The sequence below is a fragment of the Microtus ochrogaster genome, chromosome 17 (assembly GCF_000317375.1).
Source record: "Microtus ochrogaster isolate Prairie Vole_2 chromosome 17, MicOch1.0, whole genome shotgun sequence".
In the NCBI taxonomy this organism is placed as follows: Eukaryota; Metazoa; Chordata; class Mammalia; order Rodentia; family Cricetidae; genus Microtus; species Microtus ochrogaster.
In genome coordinates this window covers 16,261,101-16,275,631 of record NC_022019.1, presented here as the reverse complement: position 1 = coordinate 16,275,631, position 14,531 = coordinate 16,261,101, and the positions used below count along the sequence as shown (strand labels likewise).

Sequence of the window (14,531 nt, the reverse complement as noted above, 5' to 3'; positions counted from 1 at the left end):
GGTAGGATGGGCTAATGGAAGTTCCAGAATAGGGAGGGGCTCAGAGACCTGCTGCAGCTTGGGTCTGCCATCATAACTCTAGGATATGGAAGTGTGTGGTGTTGTCTATGAAAACAGACAAGCATGGTAGTGCCATCCAGATAGGTCTTAAAACAGCCCCCTGTTTTGTGATTACCCATCTCTGTTGGCCAGTCTAGGCAATTGATCAACTGGCTTCTTTGCTGAGGGTCCTACAGAGCTAAAATTGAGGAGCCAACCATAGTTCTTTTCCAGAAGGCTGGCTTTCAAGGTTGGGAAGAAGTCAGCCCCTCATAGATAGATGTAGGATGGATTCTCCTCCTGGCTACTCGCCAGAGATCACTTTCAGTTCCTAGATTCACCCCTCCCCCCATTTTCTTCTGTCTCTTATTTTTGTTTCTGTTTTGAGACAGGTTCTCAGGTATCACAGGCTGATCCCGAACCTTGAATTTCTGATCCTCCTGCTTCCATCCCTGTTTTGGAGATTGAAGCCACAGTTTTGTTTATCTTAGGCAAACACTCTACTGTTGGAGGTACATGCCCTGCTCTTTCTCTCCCTTTTTACTTTTGGGGCAGGGTTTCCTGTAGCCCAGACTGTCCTCGAACTCACCATGTGGCCAAGGATGACTTTGAACTCCTGATTTTCCTAACTCCACTTCCCGCGCCGAGTACATTCCCCACTCTTGCTTCCTAGATGTCAGCCTCCAGCGGCAGCCTCCCTCTCTCCAGGAGGTACAAAGGAGTGCCGTGTCACTTACAGGTTCTGCCCACAAACAAATCGGTGGTCACGGGTGTCAGCCTAGCACACATCTAAAGCGATCCAGCACCGGAGTATTTGCCTAGTGTTAGCTTTCCTGACAAGTTACCACAGATTTCGTGGTTTCAGACAACAGCAGTGTCATTCTCTCTGAGTTCCAGGGGCCAGAAGTCTGAAGTCAAGTGTGGATGGGATGCTGCTCCAGCAGCTCTTGGAAGAGTCCTCCTGCCCTTTCCAATTTCTGCGGGGCAGGGGGGCTGTGGGTGGGGGCGTTTGGTGTTTCCTAGCTTATGGCCACACTATCCCAGCCTGTGTTTCCGTCCTCCATACAGCCTCCCCAAATTCTGCGCGCATCTGTCTTCCCCCATCTCCTCTCTGAGGAGACAAGATATTAGATTTAGGGCCCATCCAGATATCACAATGGTGTCCTCTTTTTTTTTTTTTTTTTTTTTTTTTTTGATTTTTCGAGACAGGGTTTCTCCGTAGCTTTTTGGTTCCTGTCCTGGAACTAGCTCTTGTAGACCAGGTTGGCCTCGAACTCACAGAGATCCGCCTACATCTGCCTCCCGAGTGCTGGGATTAAAGGCGTGCGCCACCGCCGCCCAGCTAATAGTGTCCTCTTAAGATCCTTGCCTGACATCATCAACAGAGCCCTCCCCACTCAGAGCACATTCTGAGGTTTCAGATAGAGGTGTTTTGGGGGTACTGTTTGTCTTAGAATGCAAGGAGACAGGCTTTGTAAAGAGGAGGGAGGAGTATACTTTTGTTCCGCCCTGAGGCAGAATGCTGGCCTGGATGCTCTGGCTCAGAGCCCAGCCCTAGGCCCCCTGCCTCCTGGGTCTGAAGACCTGGCCTTGTGGATCAGATGCTCTGCAGTACCAGCAGCTATAGAATGCAGGGTGTCCCTGAAGAAAGAGCAGGGCTGGCGCTGAGGGGCCTCTTGAGTGCTCTAGCTCCAAGATCTACCTCCAAGCCTTCTTTGTTTCTCTGGTCCACTTCATTCTGTCTCTAACATTTATTGGGTGGTTTCTGTATAGCAGGCACTGTATTTAATATTCCATATCTCCCTTTTCTCAGCTACCCTGAGGGAGGGGCTGTTACGACCTTTGCTTTTCTCTATGAGGTAACTAAGTCCCATTGGCTTGTGTCTTCCTTTAGATCCTTGAGGCTGATAATGTAGAATCAGGACTCAGGCAGAGGTCTGTGTGGCTCAGACCACTCTTAAGTCTTCTTTTTACTAAACATTATTTTATATGTATATGCATGACGGGGACACATACGTGGAGATCAGAGATCATTTGCCATTTACCCATTGATGTGGGCACCAGGCATTGAACCCAGGTCGCCTAGTTTGGGTCTCAAGCCCTTGTACCCATTGAGCCATCTCGCTGGCCCAGCGCCTGCTAACTCTTAACCTTTGTATATATGTTATTACACAGATTACTTTCATGGTAACAAACCTTGCTGTTGTACCCTGAGACTGCTTGTCTTTGGCACATTGTGACTTGTCTGTTTGTTTGGGTTGGTGCTGCGGATTCAATCTAGGGCCTTAATAAGCAAGCAAGACCTTATGTCATATCTCAAAATAAAACTTAAAAGGCTGTGTTGGTACATGCCTTTAATCCCATAGGCAGGTGGATCTCTGTGAGTTTGAGGCCAACCTGGCTTACATAGTGAGTTCCAGGACAGCCAAAGATACATAGAGAGTCCCTGTCTCAAAAAAAGAAAAAAAAAGTTGAGGAGCTGGCGAGACAGCTCGGTGGGTAAACGCACTGGACATCAGACCTGATGGCTTGAGTGTGGTCCCCAGGACCCTAATTCTCAGGCCCTGAACTCCACGTTGAGCTTTAGAAAGGAGATAAACTGTACTCTAGCAATATTGGTGTAACCAACTATTTATTAAGAAAAAAAATTAGATTCTCTTTAGAGGCTGAAGTTTTTACATGCAAGAAACTCAAGTGCACATGTCTATAATTACGTAGTAGGAAGGTCTTGTGGCCGTTCTTTGTTTCTTTTCTTGAGTCGTCTCTCTGTAGCCCTGGTTGGTCCGGAACTTGCTGTGCTCCCGCGCAGACTAGATAGAGTAGCCCCGACTTGGTGGCCTTCCCGCTTTCTGCTCCCCAGGGCTGAGGTTACAGGTGTGTGCCACTCTGCCTAGCTTGGGGAATGTTCTTTTAATCGTGCTAGAAAAAGCAGAAACTTTAGGAGAAATTGTTTTATTTATTTATTTATTTACTTTTGGTTTTTCGAGACAGGGCTTCTCTGTGGTTTTTGAGCCTGTCCTGGAACTAGCTCTTGTAGACCAGGCTGGCCCCGAACTCACAGAGATCCGCCTGCCTCTGCCTCCCAAGTGCTGGGATTAAAGGCATGAGCCACCACCGCCCGGCGAGAAATTGTATTTTGACCTCTGTTTGATCATTGTGTCTCCAGGAGCTTGAAAGATGGCTTCGTGATTAGAAGCACTGGCTGCTCCTGTACAGGACCCGGGTTTGATTCCCAGCACCCATGGTGGCTGGGAACTGCGTGCAGCTCCTGTTCCAAGGGCCGCAGTACCCGCCATGGGCTGCTGGATGCATGTAGTGCACATGAACTCATACAAGCACACACATGTACATGAAAACAAATACATAAAAAGATAGACTATTATGCCGCCAATTCCAGTTGAGCAAAATTAACAAGGAAATAACTGGGAAAACATTTGAACATGTGACTAAAGGTTAATATACAATGAGATCTTTTTTTTTTCTGGAATAAGGGGTACATATTCTTTAAACATCAAGTCTGTGCGTGAGAGAGAGAGAGAGAGAGAGAGAGAGAGAGAGAGAGAGAGAGAGATGCATCCGAGTGCCTGTAGAGGCTAGCAGAGGGTGCCAGATCCCATTCACCTGGAGTTACAGATAATTGTGAGCCGCTCAACATGGGTGCTGGGAACTGAACACCAGTCCTCTGGAAAAGCATGAAAAAACAAAAAAACAAACAATGGGTCGTTCTCCAGTCTCAGCAATGAACATAAGCACCAAGAAAAAGATGCTTGTATTTCAGCAAAACGAAGAAAGGGGAGTAGTAGTAGGCAGTTGGGAAAACAAAAGCATAACTGTTTGCAAACCTGAGAATGTTTGGCCATAACTGAGAGTCCAAAAATAAAATAGAATGCAAGGCCAGTGAACGGATAGGGAGACACTTGCCTTTGATGTGATAACCCAAGCTGGATCTCTGGAACACACAGGGTGGAAGGAGAGCGAACGCTCCAGTTTGCACTGTGGTACATAGATCCACACACACATAGACGCAAAAATAAACGTCTGCAAACGACGCAAAAGGCTGCAAATAATGGCCCAGTGGTAGTGTGCTTGCCCCGCATTTGTGAGGCCACATGCCTGTCATCCCAGGAGGTGGAGGCAGGAGTCTCTATGAGACTTTTGAAGAAGTGCTACTTAACCCCTGATCCAGTATTTGTTTCTGGGCCTGATGGCACAGGCATGTAATCCCACTCCAGGCCACTTAAGGAGCCAGTGTCTTCAAAAATAAAAAGAGGTCTGGGAGCATAACATGGTGGTTAGTGCTTGCCTGGCATGCACAGACCATAGGTCCAATTCATGTTACCAACTAAAATTAATTATTTGTTAAGTGTGGCCTCTGCTAACTTGTTCTTGGATCGCACTCTCCTTTCCGTCCACTCTGGTAAGACCCTTTTTTAGCTCTTAGGTTTGTGAATGAGTCTTGCTGGGGTGAGGCGTAAAGACTGCGGAATGGAGACCTGTTAGGGAGGGTGGCTGGCTGGCCCTAGCTAGCTGTGTTTTGTTTTTGTTTTTTTTAAACTGGAAACTCAAATTGTTCTGCCAGTCAGGAGAGCCCTGTCCTATGGATGCTTTCTCTGGCCTTTCCTGGAAGTTGGAGGGTCCCCTTGCCAGCCCAGAGAAACACTAGTTTTCTTGGAGAACAAAGTACAAAGCTTGGGGTTTAGTTGCAGCCTCGGTGGCCTCTGGGGAAGCTGGCTCTGTTCCCTGAGGATTGGTCTCATGCCCCGACATCCCTGGCCTATGGAACATCTCTAGCCTTTGGGTATCCTAGTGCCATTTCCCCAGTGTTGGGACACTTTGCATGTGGCAGGCTGGGCAAGTTCTCAGGATAACCAGGTCCCTGGGTGGTTTCCAGGGCAGCAAGCCATGACTATTCCCATCCCCTTTCCCAGAAAGGTGCAAAAAGTACAGTCACCCCACTCCCCCGGGCCCCGGGCAGCTGACCAAAATGCCCCATGGGACAGCCTGTCCAGCCCTGGGAACAAAGTCTCCGTATTTCTGTTTTCTGCTCCTCCCTCTCTGACACCCTCTGACTTCCAGCAGACCCATGAGAGACCTTGACCGCGGGTGAGCTGCCTTCTATGTGTGGTGTGTGAAGCTATGGCCTTGATTATCGTCCCCTCCCTCTTCTGGGCAGCCACTGTAGCCCCTCTCCCAGCAATTCCACGTAGCGTGCACATCTGAGGTGTGCTTAATGGTAACGAGACTCAGAGTTTCCATGAGCAGCTGAGGAATTCTAGAAACGGCCTGTGGGGCTCCTCTTATACGTCCTGTACCATGGGGAAAAGTAAAATGTTATTTTTGGTGAGATTATCAGGTGGCTGCCACTCTGGGCACTTGGTTCTCAGAGATGTGGGGAAGGGAGGGACTTACCTATCTTTTTCCCCATTTCCTGTTTTGTTTTATTTTGTGTTGTTTTTGTTTTTTTGGAGACAGGGTCTCACTACGTAGCTCTGGCTGTCCTGGAGCTCACTGTGTAGACCAGGCTGGCCTCGAACTCAGAGATCCACCTATCTCTGCCTCTTGAATGCTGGGATTAAAGGCACAAGCTGCTATGCCTGGCTCAACACAGTAGCTTTTAAAGCCCAGGAAAAAGTTAGACTTTCATTCAGTTTTGCTGAGAGAACATTAACTGGGTTAAAGCCAAGAACATTATGTGATCAGCCTGGTGAAATACCTCTTTGATTAAATTAATGTTTGCGTGTATTTGTCACACTGTTAAAAAGAGAGAACTCTGATGGTAGCCGGGTGGGTGCCCAGTGGAAGGCCAGGTCAGAGATCTTTCAAAAACAAACACCTCAACGTTTCTTCTCCAATTCCTCCTGCTCCTTGGCGTTACTATGAAAACTTAGTTGGGCTCTTGGCACCAGAAGTTTCCAGAGCAGTGTTCCAGACTCAGACAGGCTCTCCAGGTCTTCCTAGAAGGGGTCTCTTACAAACTGCACGGTCAGTGGGCACGTGTTAAAAGCTCCATGTGTGCACTAGCTCACATCCAGTTCCTTCCTGAGAAGCTCCTGGAGGTTTCCTACCTACCTTCTCAGTGGCCCTTGGGTTGTCTCCAAGGCTTTTGATGAATGGGCGCTTCTATAATTAGTTTCTTTGTGTATTGTGTGTGTGTGTGCGCGCATTATAGTGTGTATTTGCGTGCAGCTGTGTGGGAGGCCAGGGGACAACCTGGGATGTTGTTACCTAAGTGTTGCCCACACTTTTTTAAGAGAGGGTCTCTCTGTGTAGCAGCTGTGGCTGCCCTCAAATTCCTTTTGTAGACCAGGCTGGCCTTGAACTCACAGAGATCCACCTGCCTCTGCGTCCCGAGTGCCACCTCCACCACCTGGCTGATTTTATTTATTTTTAATTATGTGTATATGTGTGTATGTACATGGGAGTGTAGGTACCCACGGAGACCAGAAGAAGGTGCTAGACACCCTGGAGCTGGAGTGATGAGCAATTTTTAACTGCGCAATGTGGGTCCTGGGAGCAGAATTCTGTTCCTCTGCAAAGCAGTGTACACTCTTAACCACTGAGCCATTTCCAGCCTTTGGTCTTTCCTTCCTTTCCTTTCTTTCCCTTCCCTCTCTCCCTCCCTCCCTCTTTTTCTCCTTTCCACCCTCCCTCTCTAACGTCCTCCCTCCTTCCCTCTCTCCCTCCTTTTGTTTTTCAGAAAGGTTCTCAAGTAGTCTACCCTGCTGGTCAGTGGGCCTCGGGGACCCACCTTCCCCACCTCTGTAGCACACGCCCCCACACCCAGGCTCTTTCTACATTTGTTCTAGGTACTGAATTAGGGTTCTTATGCTTACCAGGCCAGCATTTACCAACTAGGCTGTCTCTCCAGCACCTAGAACTGTTTTAATGCCTATTTCTTTCGTCTCTGTGTTTGAAAATGACCTAAACTGGAGCTCAGGTTAGTGTTGACTAGAAAGGGTAAGCTTTTAAGTCTGGCTAGAATGTTGATCCCTTTTTAATAGGCAAGCAGTTTGTGGGAGGTCGGGGAGGGGGTGGAAATCCATGCATAAATAGCTACCCTGCTCGGGAACTCAGTTCTGTACTCTATCTCGCCTGGAGATGGCAGTGTGTCAGCGGCTTTACGCAAGCGGCCTCCATCTATAGCAAGTACTGATCTGCGGCTTCCTGTGCGATGAACCAGAACCTTGCTTGCTTTTGCTCTGGAATCCATCTGTGCTTGAACTTGACAGCTTCTCTGCAGAGTTCTGGTCAGGACGGGGGTGGGGGAAGGGGGCAGGATGGGACCAGGGTCATGGTTTCCTTTGCCCCCCTTCAACACAGGGAGCTTCTAGAAGATGCTACTGTGCGGATTCTCTTGTCCCTCGTGACCTCACCCAGTGCTTCCATGGTGAAGTCTAAACTTCCTGTGGTGCCTAGGGAGGGTGAGGTTACGCCAGAGTATAGAAGCCTTTTCCTTTATATGCAAGTACTCAGTGAAGGTCCTGCCAGCCTCCTGGACGACTGTTAAGAAACAGCCACAGCAGTTTAACCTAAAATGTAAGCCTGTCATTCTCAGTGCCATGACCTTGAGACAAAGAGGAAGGTGAGATGGGGTCTGGCTGGGATAAGGCGGTGCTGGGGAACACCAGAATGGAGTAGAGACAGAATTTCTGCAGGACCCCCTCATTCCTCCTCACCTTGTGGATGGGGCAAGCATGACCTGTAGCCTTCATCCGGCTTTTGAGTCCAGAGGGGTTGGCCTAGAAGGTGCAGGGGTGAGGTGGGTGGTGGGTTGTGTATGTATCTGTGATATTCTTCATGTACACTTGCGCTCCAGAAGAGGACACCAAATCTCGTTATGGATGGTTGTGAGTCACCACGTGGGTGCTGGGAATTAAACTCAGGACCTCTGGAAGAGCAGCCAGTGCTCGTAACCTCTGAGCCATCTCTCCAGCCTTGTGTGTGATGTTCTGGTTGGAGACCAGAGCCCAGGAAAGAATAGCAGCAGCTGAAGGTGGAAGGCAGGATGGAGCCAGAGGAGTGCAGGGGCTTATGAGACAAAGCCAGGCAGGGAAGTCAGGAAGGAGGGTCCAAGCGGCTAGAGTGAGGGTCAGTAGGCTGGGTTGGTTTCTGTTTGGTGCCTGGGATCTTAGGAAGCAGGATGCTTTGGTTTGTGGTCCCACAGAGAGGAGGAAGCAGAGGATGTGGAAGAGCCTTACGTTTAGTAATCAGTGACTGCCTGGCTATGACCTTGGCCAGAGAGTATGCTATGTAAGAGATTGGGTAAGTGGGAGAAGATTTAGGATTTGGGACTGACATTTCTGTCTCTCTCTGCTGCCTTCTTCCCAATTTGGAAATAACTGTTTTTCTTTACTTTCTTCAGTAACCCTATCTCATGAGTGCAGAGTATCCAGGTGCTGAGCGGCAAGCAGTGGCCAATCAGGAAGGGCTGGATATCGGGTGGAAAGGGCCATGTGGTCCTTTTTATTGCCCCTTTGGTTTTCATGGAAGTGGAGTGGCAAACCTTAGGCTGTAGAGTCCAGGAACTTTGCCAGAGAGCCTGAAGGAAAACCCACATTGCTGGGCTAAGCGAGTTTCCGGTTTATCTGGAGGTGCTGAGAATTTGCCCTTCCAGCAGGTTCTCAGGTGAAGATCATACACTTAAAAACACACACTTCCTTCAGCTAATGATGGGATGCCAGGCTATCTCAGCTATGGAGACTGGCCAGCTAGAGCCTTTGAGGAGAACTTGGGCTTGAGCTAGCTTGCAAGTCTGGAGGGGCTTGGGGAAGGGGTGCTGGGGCAGGTAGTCTTGGCCATTTACCAAGCGGTACAAAGGCCCTCGGGGTGTGCAGTAAGCAGAGCCAGAGTGCATGCTTCTTAAATTGCCTACCTGCTGCAGCAGGAGGGTTGAGCTGACTTGTCTTAGCCTGAATTTTGGGGTGGTCTCTTTTCTAATTCCACTTGCAGAATTATGAGCTCTGAATAATAGCCCGGTTGGCTGAGTCTGAAGCCAACACAAAGAACTTTTGCCCTGCAGATCAAACTGGTTCTGTTTTGACCTGACCGCTCTGTGAGAGCCCATTGTTGAATCTCCTGCTCCCCTTCTGCCTGCCTTCTGCCCACTCTCCATGATGCAGCCGGGCAGATATATTAAAAGCATATGAATGCCAGGCCTAGTAGCTCATGCCCATGCTCCCAGCTCTTTAATTGTTGAGGCAGGAGAGTCGCCAGGGGTTCCTAGGTGACATAGTGAGCTCCAAGCCAACCTGGGCTACAGTGTGAGGGTGCAGATAAGCAAAGCAAACAAAAGCAGGTGCTGGGGTGTAGCTGAGTGTCAGGACGCTTGCCTAGTGTGCCCGGGACTCTGAGTTTGATTCCCACACAACTCAACCAGATGTTCTCTTGAATCCTTCAAGGCCTGTATTTATAGCCCGTTATCCTCTCCCCTGTATGACCTGTTGTGTATCTAGCCACGGTGGACTTCAAATTCTAGCTGCTCCATCTTCACTGAGTCCCTAAGTATGGCTACAGCTTCATGAACTGTTCTACCGCCTCTCTCCAGCTTTCTTTCACAAGTTCTGGGGTGCTGCACTTTCCTTTAGGGGAGCCTTCTGACACCAGATGACTTCTGTTATAAATGTATAAAAATACACATTCAGGGCTGGAGAGATGGCTCAGAGGTTAAGAGCGCTGACTGCTCTTCCAGAGGTCCTGAGTTCAATTCCCAGCAACCACATGGTGGCTCACAACCATCTGTAATGAAATCTGGTGCCTTCTTCTGGCCTGCAAGTATACATGCAAACAGAGCACTGTATATATAATAAATAAATAAATCTTAAAAAAAAACACATTCATGGCCTGGGAGCGTAGTTCATTGGTAGAGTGCTAACTAACATGCAGAAAGCTCTGGGTTAGGCCCTTAGCATTGCCTAAGAAAACAAAGCCAGACTACTCAGATAGTCTGTGCTAAAATTCCCTGTGTGACTCAGACTCTGCCAGTTAGATGTGCTCATCACATGTGTAACGGTTTTGTGGGAAGAGGCTGGGCTTTCCCTTCCATGGGACAGGCTTGAGGACATCTGTGTCACTGGAATGGTGCCCTGGCAGGGATGTCTTAATGCCATAACTATCAGATGCCTGAGTAGCAGTCCCTTTGCAGCGTAGCTCAGCAACACGATCTCGGGAGTAGGTCTGGGAGCTCAGCCGAGAGCCCGTTTCTTCATCTCTTCTGATGAGTCTCCAGGCTGTTTCATAGCCTGGGTGGAATCTGTTGGCTCAGTTTGGCCAGGGAACCTTTGGGCTGCCTGCTGTCCTTGGCTTTGCTGTACTGCTAAGTTTCTTGTCCAGGGTTTACTTACCTTCCCCGTTGTGTGAGGGAAGGTACCTGCTGTCCTTTGCATCCCAGGGACTCACAGAATTCTTGGTCATAGGCAGGAAGTGGTGGCCGTTTCTTGAATGAATGAACTCTTGGGCTTAGGTAGGTCTTTGTTGTCCTTGCTTTTGATTTCTTTATTAATGGAGACAATCTAACGTAGCCCAGGCTTGCTATGTAGCTGAAGCTGGGCTCGAACTCCTTATTTTTCTTCTCTTTTGGGAGCTGTTGTGGGCTGGGCCAGAACTGTTTTAGATTTGATAAGCACAAGCTGGCTTCTAGTTTACTTATCGTAAGTGAAGTACCCATTGTGATGGTGCCTACCCATAATCCTAGCACTTAGTAGGATGTGGCAGGAGGATTGCCAGGAGTTCAAGGCTAGCCTGGGCTGCATGTTAAGTAACAGGCCTGCTAGGGTTACATAGCAAACCCATTCTGAAAAATAAAAGACAAAACAAACATTTGTACATTTGTGCGTGTGTGTGTGTGTGTGTAGTGAGTTTACGATAAGAGAATGACTTAGGGGAAGGAACAGTAGATGGTCCTGACAGCTGACTTCACATGATCTCTGGGGACATCTAGGGCTGTAGAATGTCTGTAGACAGGGGTGTTGGGCTATAGAGGCCTTGTAGACATTGGTAAGACAGGAGGTTAAACTTCTCATCTTTGATCAGAAGTTCTCTGCGTCTAGCTCTTGTGTGCCCAGCACCATGCTAGGCTCATGTTGACAAAGGGGTACTAGACAGCCCTCTTTGCCTTCAAGAAACAAAAATCTAGTTAAGCAGGCTTGTTGGAAGACCAAGAAATATAGTGTCCAAAATAGTTGGAGAGCTAGGAGTGGTTTGTGACCCCCTGGAAGGAGAGGTAATCGAGATGCTTGGGAGAAAAAGCATTTATGATTTAATTACTAGGTGTTGCTTTTTATTTGACCCTGATCAGCAAGCCAGAAGCCTTTGCTTAAGCAGGTGCCGGAAGTGAGATGTGGGCCAGCGCCACTGTACTGAGGCCGCATGTAGGACACCGTGGTCTGGCAAACAGGGAACAGCAGGCCACGCTTTTGCAATCGGTGTCTGGGAATTGTTGATGGATAGGTGATGGAAATAGGAGCAGCTCTCACCCAGGCTTTGGCGGGAAGCACTGGCCGGCTCCCCTGGGCCCCTTCCTTCTCTTCCCCTGCCTGAAGAAATTTTGGAAGTTCTGGCTTTTCCCGGTGGCCCCTGAGCCCTGACGTGTGCTTTTCCCTCCCCCTTCCTGGCTCCAGCACTGGGTTTGGCTGCCATTAAACTCATTCCGGGCTCAGCTCAGGGCTAAATAAGCCTTCCTGTTCTAGTCCATTCTGGCTGCCCCAGGTCCTGTTCACCGGTCTCTGGCCATATAACCTCTCTGCTGTGCTGACACACAAGGGGAGATCAGCAGATCTTTGTGTGGTGAGCCTCAGGCTACTGGTTCTGATTCTGGTCTCTGCTTCTGGGTTACCATTGACTTTTTTTTTTTTTTTTATGTTCTTTCATCCTTCCCCTTTTAGCAACCTTAAGTTTCTTGGGATGAATGGGTGGGCCCCTGGGCCTCTTGTGCTGTGTGGAAGTCTCCCACCCTGGGTGGCCTTTGGCATACCATAGCTGGAGGCTCAGGCCCTGGAACAGGAATCAGGAACTGTAAAGTGGTTGGGTGGGAGGGAATGGAAGGGAGGCCACTGAATGCCTGGACCCAGGTGAGTAAGGCTGTGTGTTACGTGGAGAAAGGAAGCTCGCCGTGGGTGTGCACGCCCTCTGGACTGGGCTCATTCAGTGAGCGGACAGGGACCCGGACAGGTCAGTTTACCTCTCTTTTTACTTCTGTTTCACAGGATCTTCTGTTGCCTAGGCTACTCTTGTATTCGAAGTAATCCTCCTGCTTCAGTTTGCTGACAGCTGGGATTGCAGGTATGTATTATCTCAGTTGTTACCAACTCTTTCCCTTTCCTCCTTTGTGTGTGTGAGAATGTGGTACGTGGGAGGGGGGGTCAAGCCTAGGACATTTTTAGCCTTTTGTAGGGGAGTCTGTTTGGGGGGAAAGTGGAGGTGAGACAGGATCTCTTGTAGCCTAAGCTAGCCTCCATATAGGATATGATTAAGGTTGGCCCCTAAACCCCTGACCTTCATGCCTCTGCCTTCTAAATGCTTGGAATTCCAGGCATGTACCACCCCGCTGAGTTGTTTAGGCTGTCTTTGAACTTGTGCTGTAGCCAAGCCCTGTTTGAGCTTAACATCCTCCTGCCTCAGATCCCTTGAGTAGCTGGTATCACAGGTCTACACTATCACAATTTTCCTTGATGCTCTCTGAACTCCAGAGACAGTGTTTACCTGAACATAGGGCTTTAAGGCTGCTGCTTGGGCTGAGGTGGTAGCCTGTTGGTGGGGAGAACATTTGCCTGGCATATGTGTGGCCCTCCGCTCCATAAAGGGGAATGGGAAAAAGAATAATTACTAGCTAATTTGGATACTGAAACTTACAAGGGTGACTGTATCTTTGTAGTTTGGCCCTAAATATGGAGGCTATTATAGTCGAGTGGTCATAGAAGAACCTTGTAACCAGGTGTCAGTGGTTGTTTCTGTAGGGTTCTAGGCTTTATGCTGTACTTGGAAGGGAGTTTGGGCTGGTATGTAGCTCTGTTGCCAGAGTGCTTGCTTAGTATGCCCAAGGCCCTAGGTGTGATCCCTAGTACTACATAAATCCATGTGGCTCTGAGAAGCCCAGCACTCAGGAGGCAGAGGCAGGAACATCAGGAGTTCGAGGTCAGCCTCAACCACACATCAAATTGAGGCCTATTAGACTGCATGAGACCCTGTTTCAAAGGAAGGGAGGAGAAGTCAGCTTTTGCTTCCTGATGATGCCCTGTCTTTTTCTTACATCGCTGCATCCCCACATCAATGGGCTGAAGCAGAACAAAGTAAAACCAAATCGACTCCAGGCCTCAGGAAATCCGTTCTCTTGCTGGCCTGTGGTGGTTTTTCACCCAGCACTCGGAGGCACAGGTAGAACAGATCTTTGCGAGTTGAAGACCCGCCTGTCCATCTTCATAGTGAGTTCCAGGACAGCCACAGCTATGTAGAATGGAACTGTCTCCAACAAACAGAAAAGAGTATACATCATCAGCATTCCAGGCATGTTCATACATAAATGGATATTGAAAAGTAGACATAAATACTCCCATGGAAAAGCTTTGACTGCTTCAGAAGAAAAAGAAACTGCAGTAAACGAAAGGGAATTATTAAGTTTTAGAGAAATATGTTACTTGCAAGAGATACTTTTCTCTCTCAGCAGAGTTAATTGCTTGTGAGTCATCTATAATTGCTTGTTTTCATGTTAGACAGTACCTAGTGACTCTTGCTCTATTTCAAATCTTACACTGTCCTCATATCCTTTCCCCCACACCCTGATGGCACTAATTACATTATTGGATTGTCTTTTTTTTTTTTAAGGATTTCTTCTGCTCCTAGTTTCTGCTTTTGTAAGCATGCTCTCTTTTTTAAAAATATAATTTTATTATTATGTGTGCACGCGAATGTGCGCCACAGCTCATTTGTGGAGGTCAGAGGGCAGCTTTTCCCTTCTGCCTTGTTTTGGGGCGGGGTCTCCTGGGTCTGCCTATTGGGTGTTCCAGGCCGTGAGCTGCTGGATGGCTCTCCTGTCTCAGCCTCTCTTTGATGCGTGAGTGCAGGAATTACAGTGGGCCCCACTGTAGTCAACTTCTTTCAAACATTTTTTCTAACGATTTATTTTTATTTCATGTGTATGAGTGTTTTGACTATGTGTATGTGTCCGTATGTGGGAGCCTGAGGATGGCACAGATCCCAGGATCTGGAACTGGAGTTACAGATGGTTGTGAGCCTCCATGTGAGTGCTGGCACTGGAATCCAGGTCCTCTGCAAGAGTAACAAGCGCCCTTAACTAAAGCTATCTCTCCAGCCCCAACAATCAACTTTTTTACATATGTTCTTGGGTTGAACTCAGGTCATCACACCAGGCTTGTGGGGCAGCGCTTTTGCTGGCTTACTTGCTCCCTGAACTCCTTTCTTTCCTTCTTTACATCCCCCAACTCACTCTGTGTGGTGTGTGTGTGTGTGTGTGTGTGTGTGTGTGTGTGTGTGTGTGTGTG

General features: G+C 48.5%; 1 protein-coding gene across 2 annotated transcripts in view; it reads left to right on the top strand.

The window, feature by feature from the left end:
* Slc39a14 (solute carrier family 39 member 14) overlaps positions 1 to 14,531 on the top strand; it is a 45,951-nt gene that overhangs the window by 8,822 nt on the left and 22,598 nt on the right. For both annotated transcript variants that reach the window (XM_026783252.1, XM_005355575.3), the window contains exon 2: positions 12,240 to 12,315. The gene's annotated coding sequence lies outside the window, so the exon portion shown is untranslated. The remainder of the gene's footprint in view (positions 1 to 12,239; positions 12,316 to 14,531) is intronic.